Below are 22,867 nucleotides of genomic sequence, written 5' to 3' on the forward strand. Positions count from 1 at the left end.
TTTTGTAAATTATTCTTGTATATACTTGCTAAGAATGTGGCTTTTCTCATGTTCCCAGGCCATGTTACAAATATTTTAAATACATTATGTTGCTTAAACTGCTTAAATTTGTAGTCTTTTTTGGTTTGCATTGTTTACTACCTAGATATACTGGAGATGAAGCCCCTTTCCATGGAATTAATTTCACTCATAATTTAGCTTTGCTCCTTTCACAGGACATACATACAGATTATCTTCTCTCAACATCCCAAAGTTGTGTCTTTGTGCTGTAGGTATTTCTTTCTACTATCTGTCTTGTATAATGCTCCTTTAAAGGTTATGGTTGCCATATTTATAATATTATGAGGCTATTTTTAAATAAATTTAACACCAGGGGCTTCCCTGGTAGCTCAGATGGTAAAGCATCTGCCTGCAATGAGGGAGACCTGGGTTTGATTCCTGGGTTGGGAAGGTCCTCTGGAGATGGAAATGGCCATCCACTCCAGCACTCTTGCCTGGAAAATCCCATGGACGGAGGAGCTTGATAGGCTACACCCCATGGGGTCGCAAAGAGTTGGACACAACTGAGCGACTTCACTTCACTTCACTTCATGATGCTATTTTTTAATTAATTTAACACAGGTAAGATTTATATACAACAAAATGCACTTATTTAAAATATATTATCCAGTAAGTTTTGGCTAATGTGTAAACCTATGTAACTACCACCAAAATAAAGCTATAGAATATCTCCATCATCCCAGAAAGTTTCCATTTGTCCTTAGAGCTCAGGTATTCTCCCACTCCCAGCCTTTAGTCACTTTAACTATGTTGATTGTGCTTTTTGTTGCTAACAATTTGTTTTTAAATTTATAGAAATGCAAGTAAGTGGAGTCATATATCATGTATAAATCTGTGCTTTACTTTTTGATTTACATTTATTCTTTGACTTTTATCTGTATATTTTCTATTTTCCTTTTTTTCAGTCTCAGATAGAATTCAATTATAAATTTTATCTAATTTATTTTGTTTTTAACTTATAAATTTCTCTAAATATACTTCTTCTGCTGTCTTCTTCTTGAAGGATTTCAGAGAAAACATATTTTCCTATAATGCATTCCATAATTTACTCTTTGGTATTGTTTCTTGCTATTTTTATTATTACAGTGCTTAATCTGGCTTCTTTTTTTTTTTTTTTTTTTTGCTTCTCATCCGCTATCTCTGGAAATTTATTTTCTCTCTTTTGAAAGATTCACTTTATAAATCTCATTCTATTACCTTTTCTTACAAAGAACATATATTAAGATGAGCAGGTTTATTTGCTTAACTGTGAATGTTTAAGTGTGGGTGTGTTTTCTTTCCATTTTTATGTATGTAGCACAGCATCAAAAAATATGTTCTGTGCCCATTAGCTTTATTGTATTCTACTTGCTCTACTTGAGGTGAGATTCAGTTCATTACTCTCAAAGGTACTCGTTTGGTTGAATTTTTAAAAAAATGTCTAATATATTCTATTTTACTAGACAATTTTTTTCATACTGCTGGTACAGTATCACAGTGAACTAACTCTACTACTCAGTAACACATTGCAAATTTTGTATATTTCATTAATTCTGTCATTCTTGATTTCTCTTGCATGAAATACATTTTTCCATCAAAAGTTATCTTTCAAATATATCATTTTCAGATCCTGTTTGGTGAAAAAGAATTTTTACGTAACACATACATTAGCAAGTTCATTGGTCAGAATGTGTGCAACCATGTGGTAATTGATGTATGTAGCAAATTAACTATATTGTTCTTTGGAAATGATCCCCAAAATTAAATAAGGTAGGCGTCACTTAATGATTTAAAGTAAAATTTTTTGATGATGTGTTAATGATGTTGTATAGACCCAGGGACAACTTATCCAATTTATGTACATCTTAAAATGTTTGATATATTATATTACATATATAATATAATATACCATATATATAATAAAGTAAACTATATTATAATCCAAGATATATTTTGCACAAAATTTAAAGTTCAATATTTCTGGGATGAAGTTATTCAATATGACTATGTAGATAATTCAAATTATGTTTTTATGTCTTATATGAAAGCATGTTTGAATATGGTATGCAAAAGAATTTTAATCTTTTTTCCTCTGTTTGCCTCCTAATTAATCTAGTATCATTATCTAGGCACTGATTCAATTTAAGACCTTTATCTCAGAAAAAAATTTTGATCAAACATTACCATATTTAAAAAAGTGATTTAGATTTCTCTGGCAATGCACAGTGTTTCATTGTAAACTGATTGAGGTAAAACAGTTATACTGTCATGAAAAATACTAATTCTTATAAAGGAGCTAATGACTGACAAATATATATGCTGTTTTTCTTTCTTCTAGGGTCATATTGATGTACACATATCACAGAATCCAGCAGGAACATCAGTTCAAAATGTGCTAGACTATTGTCAAGAATGACTTTTCAAATTCTGCCACTCAGTATTTATGGGACTTCCAATACTTATTTGAAAAGCATGGGGGGAATAAAGCACTGCTGGGTGATGTGTTATATTTTTTAAATTGATTTTGGAGACTAGAGTAAGAAAAGTTATTCCAGAGCTTAAATCTCAATCAGATAACTTTTGTTTAGGGTTGTCAGATTTAAAAAATATACAGGACACTCAGTTAAATTTTATTTTCAGATAAACAAATAAATTTTTAGTATATCTACTATCACATTCCAAATTTAGCTTAATTTAGAATCCTGTATTTTATCTGGCAACCCAAAATTTATCCCATAATTAAAGGAACAGTTTGAGTTTTTAGTAGAAAAGGGAAATGTTTCATAAATATATCAGTAACATTTCTGTCATTTCTTTTCATAGTCTCGTTAAAATAATTGTATAAGTCATCTCCAACCAGATGACAAGTGGCAAATTTCTTAAACATTTCCCTCTTCTTTCCATTCAACCCTTCTTTCTTTTCCCTCTCTCCTGTCTCCCTTTCTTCTCTCTCTCTCTCTTTTTTGTTTGAAAGCTCTCCTCCTTTATAAGTCTTAGTGATTCTCTGTTTGTTATTGTAGCCAGGATATTGTATCTTTTTTGAGGAGATAGAAGGGAACTCCTTTGATATCAAAAATAGATAATGGCCAGGGACTGAAGATTAGGGGGATGTGATAAAGACAGAATTGTTACTTTTATGTTCAAAGGTGATAGCGTTCTATTCATTTCAAATTGGAGAACTGGTACAAATGTGTTTTATGTCAACTTACCATCAGTTTTCCCTGGTGGCTCAGTTGTGAAGAATCTGCCTACAGTGCAGGAGACATAAGGGATGTGGGTTTGATCCCCGGGTCAGGAAGATCCTCTGGAGGAGGGCATGACAACCCATTCCAGTATTCTTACTCTTTCAGAAGAATTTCCCATGTGATAGAAGAAATACTAGGGCCAAAGTGACCTCACATTACTAAAATCATTTGCTAAGGTATAAGCTGATATCTACATACAGGGTGTGAGTGCATATTATTCCAAGGTACATACCCTTGAAATCTGTAGATGAATGATACTCTTGGATGTCATGTGCCTTCTTTGCCCTAAAAGTTTTTACTCCACTTACCTATAGTCAACAAATCAACATTTGTCCTTAGAAGAGATGTCTCATCTCAAAATCTTGGTTGCAGGCATCTGTTTAGGACACTTCCACTGCCTAGCATCTCCACTTTGTAGAAAAAATAGTTCCTGAATTACTCTTGTCTCACAATTATAATAGAATGCTACTAAAGCCCCATTTCACTCCTTCCACTTCTGAGGCCATTCTTTTGCACCAGAAATCTTTGTCTTACTGTATTTGAAAAATTAACTTTTCTTGGAGTATCATGAGGAAATTTTTACTAAAAGGAAATTCTATATAAAGGATAAAAACTTTTCCTGAATATCAATTCTGTATGCAAATATTAACTGAATTATTCTGTTTGAAAATGTATTTGATAATTGAATTGTAAAGCAACAAAGCAGCTTTTATACCTGTAGTAAATTAGTATTCCATATTTTATGTGCTATAGGAATTAATTCGGATCTTAGTGACTTGAAGTAGTTGGATCTTAAGCAATATTTATAGACTGAAATTTAATTTATACCACCAAAATAAAATATAATACAAAACTTAATGTTTTAGTAAGTTTACATTTTAAGAAAACGTGACAAGCATTCATTTGTCTGTGTGAAATCATAATTATAGTTTTTCATCTGTTTATTAGGTCCTTCCTTAATAGGTAGTATAAGTCACTATGGTTCAAACATTGTCAAAATGTGTGTTTAATGTCCTTATTACTTTTCTTGAAAGTATGATATTTTTACCAAATTGTCTGCTTCTAGTTCTATGGGAATATATTTTAGCAGTCATTCATCCAGGAACACACAGTATTGTGGCAGAAAGACTGGACTTATATATGAGAAACATTAAATCTGAGTCAATAGGTCATATTGTAAAATGAGGCAACTAAACCCACTAGTCTCCAGCTCTACTTATTTTGTAAGATTTTATAAGTAATAGTTTATTTTGTCTTGATTTAAGGCTGTTATTAAAGTTACATTTCAAGCATATAACTGGGGAAATACAATTCTAAATATTTTACATGATAATCAGGCAAGGTTATGTTTTCAAAATTATTTGGCTCTTAAAGGACAAAAATGAAGATATAGCAAAGATTTAACAAACCACTTGTTTTTAAAAGATAATGCAATGTTTTATGATTTCTAGAAAGATGATATAGATAGACCTAAGGATGGGTTCAAAATAATAAAGCATAACTGTATTACAACAGTACCACACATGGTAAAATCCAATGTATTATGCCATTTGAACCTCACAGAAACTTTGTGATATTCAGCAGATGTTTGTTATTATTACCATTTCACACATGAAGAACCCAGGTACACAGAACTTCTAATTTGTGAAAATCATTTTACTATGATGGAAGGCTTACAATAGTCCATTTCTGTCTGACAATGGTTGAGATTCCACTGATAATTTCTGTGGACCAAAGAACAGGTAATTACTATTATAGTTTTAAGGAGAAAGAAAATAATCAAGTTACTGTTCCTCATGTGATATGTTATTAACATACACTTTAGTATTTCTCATTTCCCTTTAACCCACTCCTCCATTGTACCATGTGGAGAATATGAAGGTTCCAACTGCAATGTGGAGTGGTGGACAGGACATTTAGGAAGTTCTAGGAGATGTTAATGTTCTAGAATTCCAAAGAATAGCAAGGAATCCCAAAGAATAGCAAGAAAGCTTTCCTCCAGTGGTCAATGCAAAGAAATAGAGGACAACAATAAAATGGGGGAAGACTAGAGATTGCCTCAAGAAAATTAGAGATACCAAGGGAATATTTCATGCAAAGATGGGTGAATAAAAGACAGAAATGGTATGGACCTAACAGAAGCAGAAGATATTAAGAAGAGGTGGCAAGAATACACAGAAGAACTGTACAAAAAAGATCTTAATGACCCAGATAATCACGATGGTGTGATCACTCACCTAGAGCCAGACATCCTGGAATGCAAAGTCAAGTGGGCCTTAGGAAGCATCATTACAAAAAAAGCTAGTGGGAGTGATGGAATTCCAGTTGAGCTATTTCAAATCCTAATAGATGATGCTGTGAAAGTGCTGCACTCAATATACCAGCAAATTTGGAAAACTCAACAGTGGCCTCAATATTAGAAAATGTCAGTTTTCACTCCAATCCCAAAGAAAGGCAATGCCAAAGAATGCTCAAACTACTGCGCGATTGCGCTCATCTCACACACTAGTAAAGTAATGCTCAAAATTATCCAAGCCAGGCTTCAACAGTATGTGAATCATGAACTTCCAGATGTTCAAGCTGGGTTTAGAAAAGGCCGAGGAACCAGAGATCAAATTGCCAACATCCGCTGGATCATCAAAAAAAATGAGAGTTCCAGAAACACATATACTTCTGCTTTATTGACTAGGCCAAAGCCTTTGACTGTGTGGACCACAACAAACTCTGGAAAATTCTTAAAGAGATGGAAATACCAGACCACCTGATCTGCCTCTTGAAAAATCTGTATGGAGGTCAGGAAGCAACAGTTAGAACTAGACGTGGAACAGAATGATTCCAAATAGGAAAAGGAGTATATCAAGGCTGTATATTGTTACCCTGCTTTTTTAACTTATATGCAGAGCACATCATGAAAAATGCTGGGCTGGATGAAGCACAAGCTGGAATCCAGATTGCTGGGAAAAATATCAATAAACTCAGATATGCAGATGACACCACCCTTATAGCAGAAAGTGAACTAAAGAGCCTCTTGATGAAAGTGAAAGAGGGGAGTGAAAAAGTTGGCTTAAAACTCAACATTCAGAAAACTAAGGTCATGGCATCTGGTCCCATCACTTCATGGCAAATAGATGGGGAAACAATGGAAAATAGTGAAAGACTTTATTTGGAGGGGGCTCTAAAATCACTGCAGATGGTGATTGCAGCCACGAAATTAAAAGATGCTTGCTCCTTGGAAGAAAAGCTATGACAAACCTAGACTGCATATTAAAAAGCAAGGCTAAAGGAGATCAGTCCTGAATATTCATGGGAAGGACTGATGCTGAAGCTGAAACTCCAGTCCTTTGGCCACCTGATAGGAAGAGCTGACTCTTTGGAAAAGACTCTGATGCTGGGAAAGATTAAAGGCTGGAGGAGAAGGGGATAACAGAGGATGAGATGGTTGGATGGCATCACCGACTCAATGGACATGAGTTTGAGTAAACTCCGGGAATTGGTGATGGACTGGCAGGCCTGGCGTGCTGCAATCTGTGGGGTCGGCCAAGAGTCAGATACGACTGAGTGACTGAGCTGGACAGAACTGAGAATATGTTAAGGAATTGGAAGCCAAAGTCTCCAATTTCATTTACTGTGAGAATGTTCTCCACTACAATCATCTTTATTTTGTACTAGAATTAGATGTTTACAATCAGATTTATACTGAAATCATTGCAATAATAAATGAAGCTCAATAAGGTTAAAATTTTTACTCCTATTTTCCACCTCTTTGAGTTTTCTCACTTCTCTATCCACAAAGTTTTCTTGCTTGTCTCTTTGTTTGTTTGTTTAAATAATCTTGGATTAAGTTAGAATCATTTTGCTTAATCATATGCATTTGTCCAAAGAAGTATACTAAGGGCTAATAAAATATTTCATTCATTTTGTCATGCTTTCCATGCCATGGTGATTTCAGTATTTTTGACAAGAGAACTGTTTGAAGAGTAAGCACGTTTCTTACCAGCAATAAAAAAAAAAATCCTGAAATATTTATGGAGAAAGAATGCAAGTTTTATGGTATGCATTTGGGCACTATGGTGCCTTGAGAATTGACTGTAAAAATGCCTGCTATTCTTTTGGCAAAGAAGCCAAATGAGACCTCATTAATTAGTCTTCTTGGCTAGAGTTCAGTGAAACCAGGTCTCTGTCCCACCATCTTTATGGACTAGGAACTGTTTTGAAGAAGCTGATTATGTTAGTGCTTTTTAAAATGGAAAGGAGTGGAATATTTATGGATCACTTATTCATTATGGAAAATGCTCATCCTAGCACTAGTAGTTCCACAGAGAAGTTTGTCCATCAGTAATTATATTAAAATGTCAAAAAAACAAACATAAAGTGTCAGAAATTGATATGCCTATTTATTGATTCTCAGGATTTAATTCATTTCCAGTTACTCATTGGTCTAACTAAATCTGAGTCATTAGCATGTTATGCTGTAGAACTTAGTCATTCTATGTTTTGAAAACCCCAAATTAATGTGACATTACCAAAATACTTTGGTTCCTTTCATTTATCAGTCTCAAAATACTGTCCAATATCCAAAATATTGTCCAAAATGTAGGTGGACAATAGCTACATTTGTTGTTGTTCAGTTTCTAAGTCATTGACTATTTAAATTTTAACCGGAATTAAGTTATATTAAATTTCAGTTTCTCAGTCTCCCTAGCTGCATTTCAAGTCCTCAACAGCCATATGTGGCTACTGGGTACCACATTGGAAAGCATAGATATACATTTCTCTATTGCACAAAGTTCTTTTGAAGAGTTTATAACAAAAGAGTTGCAAAAGACCTGAAACTACTGCTACTGCCATGACGATTCAAGTTGTCATTGACAGTAACTTAGGTACTGAACGCTTTTCCAAAATGATAGAGTCTTAATTTTTACAAGTCCTCACAGGAAATATGCAAATGCCTTCATAGAAGTCACATTGTGTGATGCAACTTAATGCTGATTGTGAAAGTATTTACCCTGCATTATATATTCAATACATAGTAACTGGTAGAATTGCAATGGTGTTCTAAAGACAATAACCATGCTCTAGGGCTTTTGAGAATTAAGGAGACCTGTTGTTAGTATTCATCTCAAATTAGAATTCTGTTTAGATCTAGAAATTCCCTTACAAAGCAGCTTCATATAGAATTCAACAGGAACTGAAGGAAGAATGTTTGAATATGGAGAAAATTTTTATAAACATTTTTATTGGTTTGTAAAATAGCGAACAGGAATGCAATGATATTTATTATAGGGACAATACAAATGGGAAGTGCTCAAACAAAAGTTGAACTTTGAGAAGCAGTAGAGAGAGAAAAACAATTTTCCAAAATTTGCATATATGTGCTAACTGGGACAAAAATAAATAAAATTTTGCTCATCATGGGTTGACTATCAGAGTGGGAAATTGAAAGAGAGAAGTGATGAAAAATTAGAATGACACAGGAATAAAAGGAGAGCCTGGAGAAGTTCAATCATTTAACAAATAACAGGTCACTTGAAGTGAAGCAGTGAAAGTATTTGGTGTGTGTGACTCTTTGAGACCCCATGGACTGTAGTCCACCAAGTTCCTCTGTCCATGGAATTCTCCAGGCAAGAATATTGGAGTGGGTAGCCATTCCCTTCTCCAGAGTATCTTTCCGACCCAGGTATCAAACCCTGGTTTCATGCATTGTGGGCAGATTCTTTACTGTTTGAGCCACCAATAATATTTGGCATTATACTAAGCAGTTGGGGTACATCTGAGACCAAACAGATAAAGATCCCTACGTTCAGGGGACTTAAAACCTTTTTATTTTGTATTGGGCTATAACATATTAAATATGTTGTGACAGTTTCAGGTAAACAAGTAGGGACTCCGTGATATATACACATATACCCATTCTCCCCCAAATTTCCCTTCCATCCAGACTGCCACATAACATTGAGCAGAGTTCCATGTGCTATGTGTTGGTTATTCTTCTTAAATATAGCAATGTGTACATGTCCATCCCGAACTCCCTAATTATTCAGAGAACTTTTATACAGAGGAAAAACAATAACATTTACTGAGGATGAAAATGTGTTAGGTGCATTTGAAAAATTTTTTTATGGTAAATAACACATAATTTAAAAAAAAAAACCTGTAAGATAGGAACCATCACTGCCTCTATATTATAGATTGAGAATTTGAGGTAAGGGAAGGAAAAGTAACATCATGGTGTTCTGGGACTGCTGGAGAAAAAATGCCATAGTCTGAGTGGTTTAAACAGCAGACATTTACTTCTCATAGCCCTGGAGGCTGACTGGTCTAAGATCCAAGTGCTGACTAATTCGGTTTCTGGTGAGGACCCTCTTCCTGACTTGCAGATAGCCACCTTTTTGATGGTGTCCTCGCATGGAAGAAACAGAATTAGACAGCAGCTTCTCTGATCTCTTCTTGTAAGAGAACTAATTTCATCATGAGGGCCTAAACCTTAAGATCTCACCTAAAGCTAATTACCTCCCAAAGGCTTTGAATATGGCAGTGAAGGGTCAACATAGGAATTTGGAGGGAGACACAGGTCAGTCTATAGCAATTAATTTTGCTGAAACTCTCACAAGTTGTCAGTGGCAAGGCCAGCATTCAGACACAAAGAGTCTGACTCCAGAGAATTATCATTTTTTCACAGTTAAAAAACATTTCCATTCATTAGGGCTCAGGGCTTCACCATTACATTATAGAGAACAAGTTCATGATCAATATTAGAATCACACTTCTAGATCTACCATTTCAAATTAATACTTATCTGTATTTGAGCTAAAGAAAATATAGATCAAAATGTAAATAATAAAATATAAAATGTATTCATATTGCAAGTTTAATCTTTGTCAAGCAAATCACTTATGCTCTATGAAGTTCCAAGTTAAAAGAATTTTTTTTTTCATTTCACACATGAAGCAAATTGACCTTATTAAAATACCAGTTAGTATCCTAGTATACCCAAGATGGCCCAAACTTGGTCAGGTTACTTTTAAGAATAGTCCTAAATAAGACCTTTTCCAGTTATTGTTTCATTGCTGCTATGAAGTAAGCCTCTCTTGAAATCTTCTGAGGGCAAGGTGGAACTACTCTAAAAAATGTTAGCATCTCCTTCATTGGTGAAACAATTAGCCTGCCACTCTTGATTAATTATACTAGAAATAACATAAGGAGCCATTATCCGTAATTTTTCTCCTAATATGGATACTTCTATACTGAATAACAGTTCCCACCTCTGATTCTCCCTTTGAACACACTTGCTTACTTCTCAATTTAGCATCTCAGTAATTCAATACTTTTTACTTAGTGGCATTAAGTGAAAGTGAAGTCGCTCAGTCGTGTCTGACTCTTTGTGACCCCATGGACACCAGGCTCCTCCGTCCATGGGATTTTCTAGGCAAGAGTACTGGAGTGGGTTGCCTTTTCCTTCTCCAGGGAACTTCCCAACCCAGGGATCGAATCCAGGTCTCCCGCATTGTAGACAGTCGCTTTACCGTCTGAGCCACCATTAGTGGCATTAGGAGCATATTATTGATGCAAGACCCTGATGCTGGCAAAAACAGGGCAGGAGGAGAAGGGGCGACAGAGGATGAGACGGTTGGATGGCATCATCCACTCAATGGACATGAGTTTGAGCAAACTCTGGGAGATAGTGAAGGACAGGGAAGCCAGGCGCGCTGCAGTCCATGAGTCAAACACGACTGAGTGACTGAACATTGTGTTAATAAGGGGTGGATTTATAGAACCACCTTTGAGAGTTTTTCATATAGTTTGTATTTCTGATTACTTATTCTAAAGACTTAAAACACAAGGAGAAAAAGTCTGGGATTTTTCTCCCTCCTAGCTCAGGCTCTTGACCCCTTACCTTTTATGTTGTCCAATGCATTTAATTCTGAAATTCTGTCCATCAGTTTGTGGAGAAGAAACAGACAGAGGAAAGAGGGAAAGGAGAAGAGAAATTAGGCAATAGCTAGTGTTGAAGAACAAAGATGGGGAAAGGTCGAAAAAAGAAAACTCGCAGTATTTTAGATATGAGAAATCAGGATTCAATATACTGTTAGAAAAATATAAGCAGAGTTCCCATTCCCTTAGATTCACTTGCAAACTAAATCTATCTGTTATCCACAAAATAAGCAAAGTTAACAACACCAACTCAGAAGCTACTGATTGTACTTACTCCTCAGGCGAAATGAACAATTTGCTAGGATGCTCCTTATCTCAACCAACTAAAGAAAGTCACTTAATTTGAATAAAACCCAGTTAGGGTTCATGAAAACACGTGTCATCATCAATAATGAAGTGGCGGGATACTTTATTATATTCCCTTATATACTGGGGAAAAGGAAAAGTGTGGAGAATACCCATAATAACAAACATCTTTTCCTTCACTTACATTCTGTTGTTCAAAGGGTTTCCCAGATGCTAGCTTCTGATTCTTAAATTAATGTCACTGCCTGAGTTAGTTGAAGATAATCCAAAGTTGTCATTGGCTTGGTTGGAGGGAGGGTGGACTTGGAGTGGATATTTCACACCCCAGTTGGCCCTCTAAGATGGAGCCTCTTGATTACTGATGTTAGAGCCCAATAGAAAAATAGAGTCTGTGTTTGGAAAGTTTGAGAAGGTGGTTGAGGAAAAACATGTAAATCTGTTATGGTAAATATTTTAAAGAAGCTTCTTGGTCTATCGTAGCTCTACTTCTTGTAGAAAATATTTATATTCATTTGATAAGCTTATATAGAATATGTGATACTGATATTCATTTAATAAATGTTTATCAAGCTAGACATTGTTCTGGGTGTAAAGAACAAAAGACAAACCCTTTGCCCACCTAGAAGTTATATTTTAGTGGTGAAGATTGATAATAAAATATAAACAGGTATATACATATATATAGTAATTAGGTAATATCACAGCTAATGATAAAAATATAGTAGATAGAGGAGCAGGAAGGACACAAGACACTACATTAAGTAGAATGATCAGGAAAGGCCCCTCTAAGCAGGGAACTGACTAAAGTGAGGGAATTCCACTGCATTTGAGTGTCCTGGTCCAGTGGGTCTTATCTGTCACAGATAAGACTAGTTCTGTAAGCTAGTATGGTAGCCTGGCACAATTTCATGGATGCTGGCAGAACACAGGAAGCCCCCATTGCAAAGATAAAGGACTCTGTTACTCACAGTACAGCAGACCTCATGACCCTTCTATTCCCTTGATCTTCAGGCTCATAGGGATACTGTGGAGGCAGACCCAGATGGACACAGCATATACAACGTGTCCATGTCACAGTGAGGATTCCAGGGCTCAGCAAACCCCGTCTTATAAAGGGGATATGTGCTAGCAAACCTATCCAGTATCTGCCCCAGAGAGAGATTTTTTTTTTTTTATCATGCCCATCTAGAACAACCCTGCCCTCTACCTGAAGAGAGATAATACTTCTGTCTTCTGAGGCTGTTTGCTATACAGACATCCTTCAAATGAACAAAACCTGATCTGAGAAGTGCAGAAAAACCCTGAAGAATAGGCTTTCAATATTAACTTCTGATATACATCAAAAAGACTTTTACAGACATAAATTGTTAGGTGTTCTTTATTGAACAGGTCTGGAGTGAGTCTAAAAATTTGTATTTATAACAATTTCTAAAGTGACATTGATGCTTCTGGTCAGAAATACTAAGAGTATCACTGTTCTAAGTCTGTTAAGCAGACAAATTTTGTTGTGTTATTGTTGATTTGCTTTCCTTTGTCTATGCTTTATAGTCAGAAACGTGTTAAATACTTACACCCATTGTTCTAAATACTTGTACCCATTGTTACCTTTATTTCATTGACTCTGGTAAGTAACATACCTCTTATTAGAGACAATTCTTACATCACATAATGGGGTTCAGTTTAGGGGCTTTCCTATTTCCATACCCGACACACTTTAGCTATTATCAACTTCAGTTTATCCAGATATGAAACAAAGAAACGATTGAGATAGTGGAGAAAAAAATTTTCTCTTGGTATTATCTTTATAATATTAATGGTAATTTCATGTCTAATGTTGATATTAGTGACTTCCAAGTCTATAGCTATAAGATGCACTGATTGAAGTACAGATCTGCAGGGGAGAAAGAAAACTTTCCTCTACCAAACTAATATAACAGATTAAAAGGAGAAAGCTAAATTTAACGTGTAAATATCAGAGATCCACAGTGACAATGAGACACAAGGACAAGGCAGATAATTGGGGCTTATATGCCATCTTGAGCTAAAGAACAGGATAGGAGCCTGGGGCTTCAAGTGGGGACAGGTGACTCCCTGAACAAGAAGAAGGCAAGGTGTTTGGTAATTTTATGTTTGTCCTGCCATACAGATAGTCATTCAGATAAAAAGTTATCTCTTAGCAATAACTCTCTTCCTAGACCAGTCCCACATTTCAATAGTTTTAACTAGTTAAAAGAAGGATAGCATTTCTTCTTGAGTCTTCTGAGTCCCAACTGCCTTCAGCTCAAAGTAGTTTACATGCCCAAATGGCACATTTAGGGAGGTTTGTTCTGAAACTCTTCAGATCATTTTAGAAGTGATGATTATTTTCTATCTGCTATAACATACTCTTGGTTTCTTCAGATATAAAGACATTTTGAGGTCAAATTTGAGTTTTAAATAACCTATTAGTATTCAAATAATTCAGATTATGCACAGGTCCAGAAATCAATGAATGTCATTAATACAGAAATGTGCTTAATGGTAATATCAGAATTGCTACAGATCTAGCAGTGTTTTAGTGTTAGCGGCTCTAAAACCATTTTATGAAATAAATTCTGGAAGTGGTCAGACAGGGACAAGAAGGCAGTAACCTTATGAGAAAAATACTTACTGTTACTTAGGATTTTCCCAGCCCAGGGATTGAACCCACGTCTCCTGCATCGGCAGGCAGATTCTTTACCATTGAACCACCAGGGGTCTCTTGGTAAAGTAGTATCATATTTTCATATTCACAGTCTATTTTCAAAGGAAATTTATAGGAATTATTTGTTGTTGTTCAGTCGCTACGTTGTGTCTGATTTTTTGCAATTTCATGGACTGTAGGGGGCCAGACTCCTTTGTCCCCCTCTATCTCCTGGAGCTTACTCATGTTCTAGTCTATGGAGTCAGTGATGCTGTCGAACCACCTCATATGCAGTTACCCAGATTTGCCACTAGAGGGAACATTTGGAGATTTGCTTCTGTTTTTCATCTTAATCTTGGGTATTTACTGTGTTTAGGTGGTTCTTGTGCTCATTTTACTCAGCATGTTAAACTTCTGTGTTAAAAATTATGCAGAATTTATCTTAAAAATCAGTAATTAAATCTTAGACAATCTCACAAGCAGAAGGTAGGGAAAACAAGTACTTTCCTAAGTACTTTATAATGACATCACAATTCCCACAAAAATGCTACAAAATTGGTAGTGAAATGAAAGTGAAAGTCGCTCAGTCGGGTCGGACTCTTTGTGACCCCATAGACTGAATTTTCTAAGTCAGAATACTAGAGTGGGTAGCCTTTTCCTTCTCCAGGGGATCTTCCCAACCCGGGGATGGAAGCCAGGTTTTCCGCATTGCAGGGGGATTCTTTACCACCTGAACCACAAGGGAAGCCCAGCAATGCTGGAATGGGTAGCCTATCCCTTCTCCGGCAGATCTTCCTGTCCCAGGATTCATCCCGGGGTCTCCTGCATTGCAGGCGGATTTTTTTTACCAATTGAGCCATCAGGGATTTTAAAAAAGTGAGGACGCTGAGGATAAATTGTGTGTGCAAAATCACAAAGCAAATAAAGGAGCTGAGATTTAAATTTAGGCCTTTTCTTAAAGAAAATCGCTCAGTCATGACCTTTGTGACCCCATGGACTATACAGTCCATGAAATTCTACAGGCCAGAATACTGGAGTGGGTAGCCTTTCCCTTCTCCAGGGGATCTTCCCAACCCAGCGATGGAATCCAGGTCTCCCACATTGCAGGTAGATTCTTTACCAATTGAGCCACAAGGCAAGCCCAAGAATACTGGCATGAGCAGATCCCTTCTTCAGCAGATCTTCCCGACCCAGGAGTTAAATGAAGTAAAATTAAATGTTCTTAACTGGTAAAGATTCTTTACTCAGTTGGTAAAGAATCCGCCTGCAATTCAAGAGACCCCAGTTGCCTTGAAAATTTTCTTTCAATTCTCTGTATTTCCTGTCACCCATTTTTTTCTCCAGTTCTCTTTATCAACAGCTCCGGAATTCACTTCACGCCTTATGCGTCTCCATAGATGACAGCGCTGGCAGGAACTCTCATTAGCTATTCAGTAGTTGTTTGAATAATTGTAAAAGCCTTCCAGATATTTCCATGCATTCGTGAGCATCCTAACCTTTAGTTCCCAAGGACACGGTTGTCCAAACTACACAGTACAAAGACTCTTTATATTACTTGTAATCCATTTGTTTATTTTTATGGTACTGGCTTCTTTAGAAAAGTAGTGTGATCTCATTGATCATGCAATATATTCCCATATATTTCCAATCTTGTTTCCTAGTTGGCATTGACAAGAAATCTAAAACCTGTGAATTTTTTGAACCATTGAAGTGAAATGTTCAGTGTATTTGTTTTCTGATTAGATACTCATTTGAAGTTTCCTGATAGCTTTTAATATCTTAACTCGTTTCTTTTGTCCTGCAAGTAAGCATAAAGTTTCCACACCAGCAAGACTATAATAGCAATAATCACACCGGTTTCTCATGCCTGAATTGGTTCCCTTGTGAAGCTTTAAGATGATTAGGCCCATGGCAAAAGGACTTCTCTACTGTCATACTTATGAATCTTTCCATTTAAATAAGAATAGGACAGTTGTTTACCTGCCACCTCACATCCTGGGAGAGAGAAAGAAAACATTACTCCTTGGACTGCAAATGACTGGCTTCATGATTCCGAGTTTCATCCCTCTTTAAATGTGAACAACTTCTCTGGAAGAGAAAGGGGACAAACCCTATCACAGAATGAAAGCAATTGACTCCAAGGAAATAAGATTTATTACTCATTGAATGGGAATCTAGCTAGGTCTAACACCCTTAAATTCCAAGGCTTATCCTTTAATTCAGGTTGAAGTTTTATTTGCTCACAAAGTGCTGAGAAGAAGTCATACTGACTAAGAAGAAACATGTGTACTTCTGCACAGTACCTTTGGTGCATTGAACAAACTTGACTATAGAAGCAGACAGCCATACATATATTAGGTTAGAGATAAGTTAACGACCATCTCCAGATACAACTTTTAAATGTGATAAGCAGTTTAATCTTCATCTGCTGAGCACTATCAGTCCAAATGTTGTTCAGTTGCTAAGTCACGTCTGACTCTTTGTGACCTATGGACTGCAGCATGCCAGGCTCCTTGTCCGCCAGTATCTCCCAGTTTACTCAGATTCATATCCATTGAGTCGGTGATGCTATCTAACAGTCTCATCCTGTGCCATCCCCTTCTCCTTCTGCCTTCCGTGCAGATTGCATAGGAGTGTATTATGTTGTAAGGACACACTTGTCATGCCTCAACTTTCTGCTAAGCATCTCTTCTATAAATCAGAATATCAGTAAATTAATAATAGATGTTATTAACCTCTTGATATGTTAACTTTTCCCCAAATATAATAGTTCACTTTTTTTATTCTTTCAAATGACTTCATTAATCACCATTCTAATATATCTGTAAGTCATACAATTCAAATTACAGTCTTTAGAGTTTATAGGGATGGTGCTATTTGTAGCTCAGTAAAATGTTTTCTCTGTAAGCTTGACTTTTTAAAAGTGAATGAATAAGTTCCATGGATTCATGAAGACTGTAGTCTCTTTATATTAAGAGATTAGGTGAAAATATGTGCCTAGTGGAAACTAGGTCTACAAAGAACACCATAATAAATGTTTAGGAGTTATGCTAAGAGCTTCAGAGAGGGAGAGAACTAAGTAAGAGGTGCCTTTGCTAGGGCCAGTTAATCCAAACAGTATTCATAGGTGCTGATTCAAGAAAAAAAGAAAAGTTCAAGACCAGGAGTTCCAAAGAAAAATAAGACCAAGGCCCAGTCTCCATAACACCCTTGAGTTACACCTTTGGAATTAGTGTGACGATCATTCTGTTAAAAAAGTCTGTCTCTTATTCTCTTCTTTTCTTTTACAAATACCTTGAAATATAATTAATGTACATTCATCTATACATATTTAAAGGGTACAGTTTTGTGAGTTTTATTATATGTATACATCCAGAAAACTAACATCCTAGTCACACTAGAGTGAGACCACACTCTCATCACCCCCAAAAAATTTCCTCATGCATCTTGCTAATTTATTCCTTAATTTTAGTCATTATAGATCAGCTTTCACTTTCTGTAATTTTGTATAAATCCAATAATACAGTATATGCCTTTTTGTCTTTTAAAAAATGTCTTGTGTTTATTCATATTATATTCAGAAATGCAAACAAAACACAACTTCTTTATTTTAAATTAACAGATGCAATGCTCACCTGAGTCCCCTCACCTCCTGAGTATCTGAGTAAAGAAGGATGGCAGAGGCAAGTACAAAATAATGAATTTATTCCCATATGACATTTGTGCATCATAATTGCATGTATTTTAAATCTACATATTTTTTTTAGATTGTTCTGTTCTCTCAGATCTATCTTTTCCCCAGCTCCTCTCCAAATGTGAGTGGTCTCCAAGCCAAACCTGGAGTGACTCTGAAAGTCACAAAATCTAAAATTCAAGATCCTCGTTTGCACAAGACTCTTCCAGGGCTCTCTAATCTACTCATAAGGTAATACATTTTAATGAAATTTGCAAAATCATATATATCAACCACAACTGATGATGACTACTGGATGTTTCCACTCTAGTTTCCTCTCTGTCACTGTTCCCTTTTGCTAGCTAGTGCTAAGTATGGTGATGGGAAGTTTTGCAATTTGCTTATGGACACTTAGCTGATACATATAGTCTAAATAGAGGGTAATGTATTTTTGTAGTTTGCCATCATTTCTGTACTTTGCCATCATTTCTGTGTAAGTAAATTATTGCTAACAATCTTTAAACACTTCTAGGAATAATGTAGTCAGTGTCGAGAGTACTTAAATATTTAGAGAGACTTGAACTGTCCTGAAATTTGAAGGCACACATATGACAGGACATTGACAGAGGGGTTTCCAGATTTAACAACAGTGGTAAAAACCTCACAGCATTATTAATTATAAGGTGTGAAGTTGAAAATAACTTTTCTGAAGCTAAAACATTAATAAATCAATTTTAAAGTGATAATCTTTATTCATATATAATTGGTATAATATTACAATTCAGTTCAGTTCAGTCACTCAGTCGTGTCCGACTCTTTGCGACCCCATGAATGGCAGCACACCAGGCCTCCCTGTCCATCACCAACTCCCAAAGATTCATGACCCAGATAATCATGATGATGTGATTACTAATCTAGAGCCAGACATCTTGGAATGTGAAGTCAAGTGGGCCTTAGAAAGCATTACTATGAACAAAGCTAGTGGAGGTGATGGAATTCCAGTTGAGCTGTTTCAAATCCTGAAAGATGATGCTGTGAAAGTGCTGCGCTCAATATGCCAGCAAATTTGGAAAACTCAGCAGTGGCCACAGGACTGGAAAAGGTCAGTTTTCATTCCAATTCCAAAGAAAGGCAATGCCAAAGAATGCTCAAACTACCACACGATTGCACTCATCTCACATGCTAGTAAAGTAACGCTCAAAATTCTCCAAGCCAGACTTCAGCAACATGTGAACCGTGAACTCCCCGATGTTCAAGCTGGTTTTAGAAAAGGCAGAGGAACCAGAGATCAAATTGCCAACATCCGCTGGATCATCAAAAAAGCAAGAGAGTTCCAGAAAAACATCTGTTTCTGCTTTATTGACTATGCCAAAGCCTTTGACTATGTGGATCACAAGAAACTGTGGAGAATTCTTCAAGAGATGGGAATACCAGACCACCTAACCTGCCTCTTGAGATACCTATGTGCAGGTCAGGAAGCAACAGTTAGAAGTGGACATGGAACAACAGACTGGTTCCAAATAGGAAAAGGAGTACGTCAAGGCTGTATGTCGTCACCCTGCTTATTTAACTTATGTGCAGAGTACATCATGAGAGATGCTGGACCGGAAGAAACACAAGGTGGAATCAAGATTGCCGGGAGAAATATCAATCACCTCAGATATGCATATGACACCACCCTTATGGCAGAAAGTGAAGGGGAGCTAAAAACCCTCTTGATGAAAGTGAAAGAGGAGAGTGAAAAAGTTGGCTTAAAGCTCAACTTTCAGAAAACGAAGATCATGGCATCCGATTCCATCACTTCATGGGAAATAGATGGGGAAACAGTAGAAACAGTGTCAGACTTTATTTTTTGAGGCTCCAATATCACTGCAGATGGTGACTGCAGCCATGAAATTAAAAGACGCTTACTCCTTGGAAGAGAAGTTATGACCAACCTAGATAGTATATTCAAAAGCAGGGACATTACTTTGCCGACTAAGGTCCGTCTAGTCAAGGCTATGGTTTTTCCAGTGGTCATGTATGGATGTGAGAGTTGGACTGTGAAGAAGGCTGAGTGCCGAAGAATCGATGCTTTTGAACTGTGGTGTTGGAGAAGACTCTTGAGAGTTCCTTGGACTGCAAAAAGATCCAACCAGTCCATTCTGAAGGAGATCAACCCTGGGATTTCTTTGGAAGGAATGATGCTAAAGCTGAAGGTCCAGTACTTTGGCCACCTCATGCGAAGAGTTGACTCATTGGAAAAGACTCTGATGCTGGGAGGGATTGGGGGCAGGAGGAGAAGGGGACGACCGAGGATGAGATGGCTGGATGGGATCACGGACTCGATGGATGTGAGTCTGAGTGAACTCCAGGAGTTGGTGATGGACAGGGAGGCCTAGCATGCTGCAATTCATGGGGTCGCAAAAGTCGGACTCTACTGAGCAACTGAACTGAACTGAACTCATTATAATCAGGTAAGCTCACTTTTCGAAATTTAGCAATTGACCCCACTTACAAGACAAAAATGAAAATAGAATTAAAGATTTAATTAAACATTAGATTTTGAAAGATTATGCATTATTTTACATTTCCCAGGAAAATGATATAAATAGACATAATGATAGGTTCAAAACAATTAGATCAATTTTTATGACAATACTATGCAGAGCAAATTTGTATATTATTTGAACCTCAAAACAATCTTATGAAATTTTCCATATACTTATTAATATCACTATTTCATATATAAAGAACCTAAGGTACACAGAATTTCTAGTTTGTGAAAATCATTTGTTTACTATAATTTAAAGGCTTGGACAGTAGTCCATTTCTGTCTGAAAATAATTGAGATTCAATGGATAATTGCATTTTGTTTTCTTGGGAGAAGAAAATAATCAAGTTACTATTTTTAATTTGATATGCTATTAACATAAATCTTACAATTTCTCATTTTCTTTTAGCCCACTCTTCCATTTTATGATATGAAGAACATGAAGGTTCCAACTGCAATGTGGAGTGGTGGACGGGACAATTTGGCCAATCCAATAGATGGTTAGAATTTGGAACCACATATCTCCAAATTCATTTACCATAAGAAGATTCCCTACTATAATCATTTTGATTTAGTAGCCAGATTAGATGCTTATTATCAAGTTTATACTGAAATCATTATGACAATGAATGAAATTTAATGATGTTGACATTTTCTTCACTTTTACACATATTTTCCATTTTTCCTAAAGTTTCCTTGCTTTTTTGTATGCAAAGGATTTTTTGCTAGTCTCTTTTGTTTGCTTTTTAAAATGATCTTTATAATTTTTAAGTCAGAATCTGCTTGATAAAACTTTTGTACTTGTATGAAGTATGAACACTATTAAAATATTTTATTCATCTGTGAATGTGTTCCAAGCCATGGTGATTTTGATATTTTAGACAAGAAGAGAGCTCTTTGAAGCACAAATATGCATCTTCAGCTCAGTTCAGTTCAGTTGCTTAGTCTTGTCCAAGTCTTTGCGACCCCATGAATCGCAGCACGCTAGGTCTCCCTGTCCATCAGCAACCCCCGGAGTTCACTCAGACTCACATCCATCGAGGTGGTGATGCCATCCAGCCATCTCATCCTCGGTCGTCCCCTTCTCCTCCTGCCCCCAATCCCTCCCAGCATCAGAGTCTTTTCCAATGAGTCAACTCTTTGCGTGAGGTGGCCAAAGTACTGGAGTTTCAGCTTTAGCATCATTCCTTCCAAAGAAATTCCAGGGTTGATCTCCTTCAGAATGGACTGGTTGAATCTCCTTGTAGTCCAAGGGACTCTCAAGAGTCTTCTCCAACACCACAGTTCAAAAACATCAATTCTTCAGCGCTCAGCCTTCTTCACAGTCTAACTCTCACATCCATACATAACTACTGGAAAAACCATAGCCTTATCTTACTAGCAATTTTAAAAGTCTTGAAATATTCATGCAGGAAGAAACTAAGTTGTATGAAACTCTTTTTGGTTTGGGTGAGAAAGAAAACATGGTTCCTGGAAAAGGGATCCTAAAGATGCCTTTCATACGTTTTGGCCAAGAAACCAAATGGGAACTTTTTTAGTTAGTCCTCTTGGATGTAATTCCACGAATCCAAGTCTTATCCTGTCTCACCAGCTATATGAACCAGGAACTATTTCAAAGAAACTGAATATGTTAGTATTCTCTAGTATGGAAAAGAGGAAATTTTTTAAGCATCATTTTTTATTATGGATAATGCTTGCCCTAGGACAGTAGTTTCAGGGAAAAGTTTGCTAACTGGTAATAGAAAGTGCCAAAAGCCCAGAAGATGTTTTATTTACTCCTGTTTCCATTCTTTTTCAGTCATAAATTGATGTAAAAGAATCTAAGACATTAACATATGATGCAGTAGGATTTAGTCATTCCAGATGTATTGATAGCCCAAGATTAACATGACTTACCAAAATACTTCGGCCTCTTTTGTGTATTTGTCAGAGAGCTGTCCAGTAAATTAGATGTCTAACAGCCTCATGTAGTTATTTAACTTTAAATCAAAATTTATTAAATTGTATTAAAATTTCAGTTTCTCAGTCTCACTAGCTGCATTTCAAGTCCTCAATAGTTATATGTGGCTACTGGGTACCATATTGGAAAGCATGGATAGACAACACTTAATTATTACATAAAGTTCTGTTGAAAAGTCCTACAAAAGGAAGAGAGCAAAACATGGGGATTGCAAACAGTAGAGTTATCAAGGTTTAGAACATTCCACAAAATATACCACAAAAGAAGCAGAAAAAAAAATAGATGGTTTATAATATCAGTTACAAAGGACTGGAAAACACTGCCACAAACATTCAAGTTGTTGGGCATTGCCACTGACTCAGGTATCAAAAGCCTTTCCAAAATCATAGATAGAGTCTTAATTTTTATTGATCCTCACAGGAAATATGCAGATACCCTCAAAGGACCACACTGTGTGATGCAACTCAATACTAATTGTAAAAGTATCTATCCTACATTATATACTCAATACATAGTA

At 36.3% G+C, this 22,867-nt stretch overlaps 1 pseudogene; it reads left to right on the forward strand.

Annotated features, from left to right (window-relative positions):
- The window catches only part of LOC138427890 (gastric triacylglycerol lipase-like), a 48,982-nt pseudogene extending 28,087 nt beyond the window's left edge, over positions 1–20,895 (forward strand).
- The last annotated feature ends 1,972 nt before the right edge of the window (positions 20,896–22,867 follow it).

This window comes from Ovis canadensis, chromosome 22 (genome assembly GCF_042477335.2).
Source record: "Ovis canadensis isolate MfBH-ARS-UI-01 breed Bighorn chromosome 22, ARS-UI_OviCan_v2, whole genome shotgun sequence".
NCBI lineage: Eukaryota > Metazoa > Chordata > Mammalia > Artiodactyla > Bovidae > Ovis > Ovis canadensis.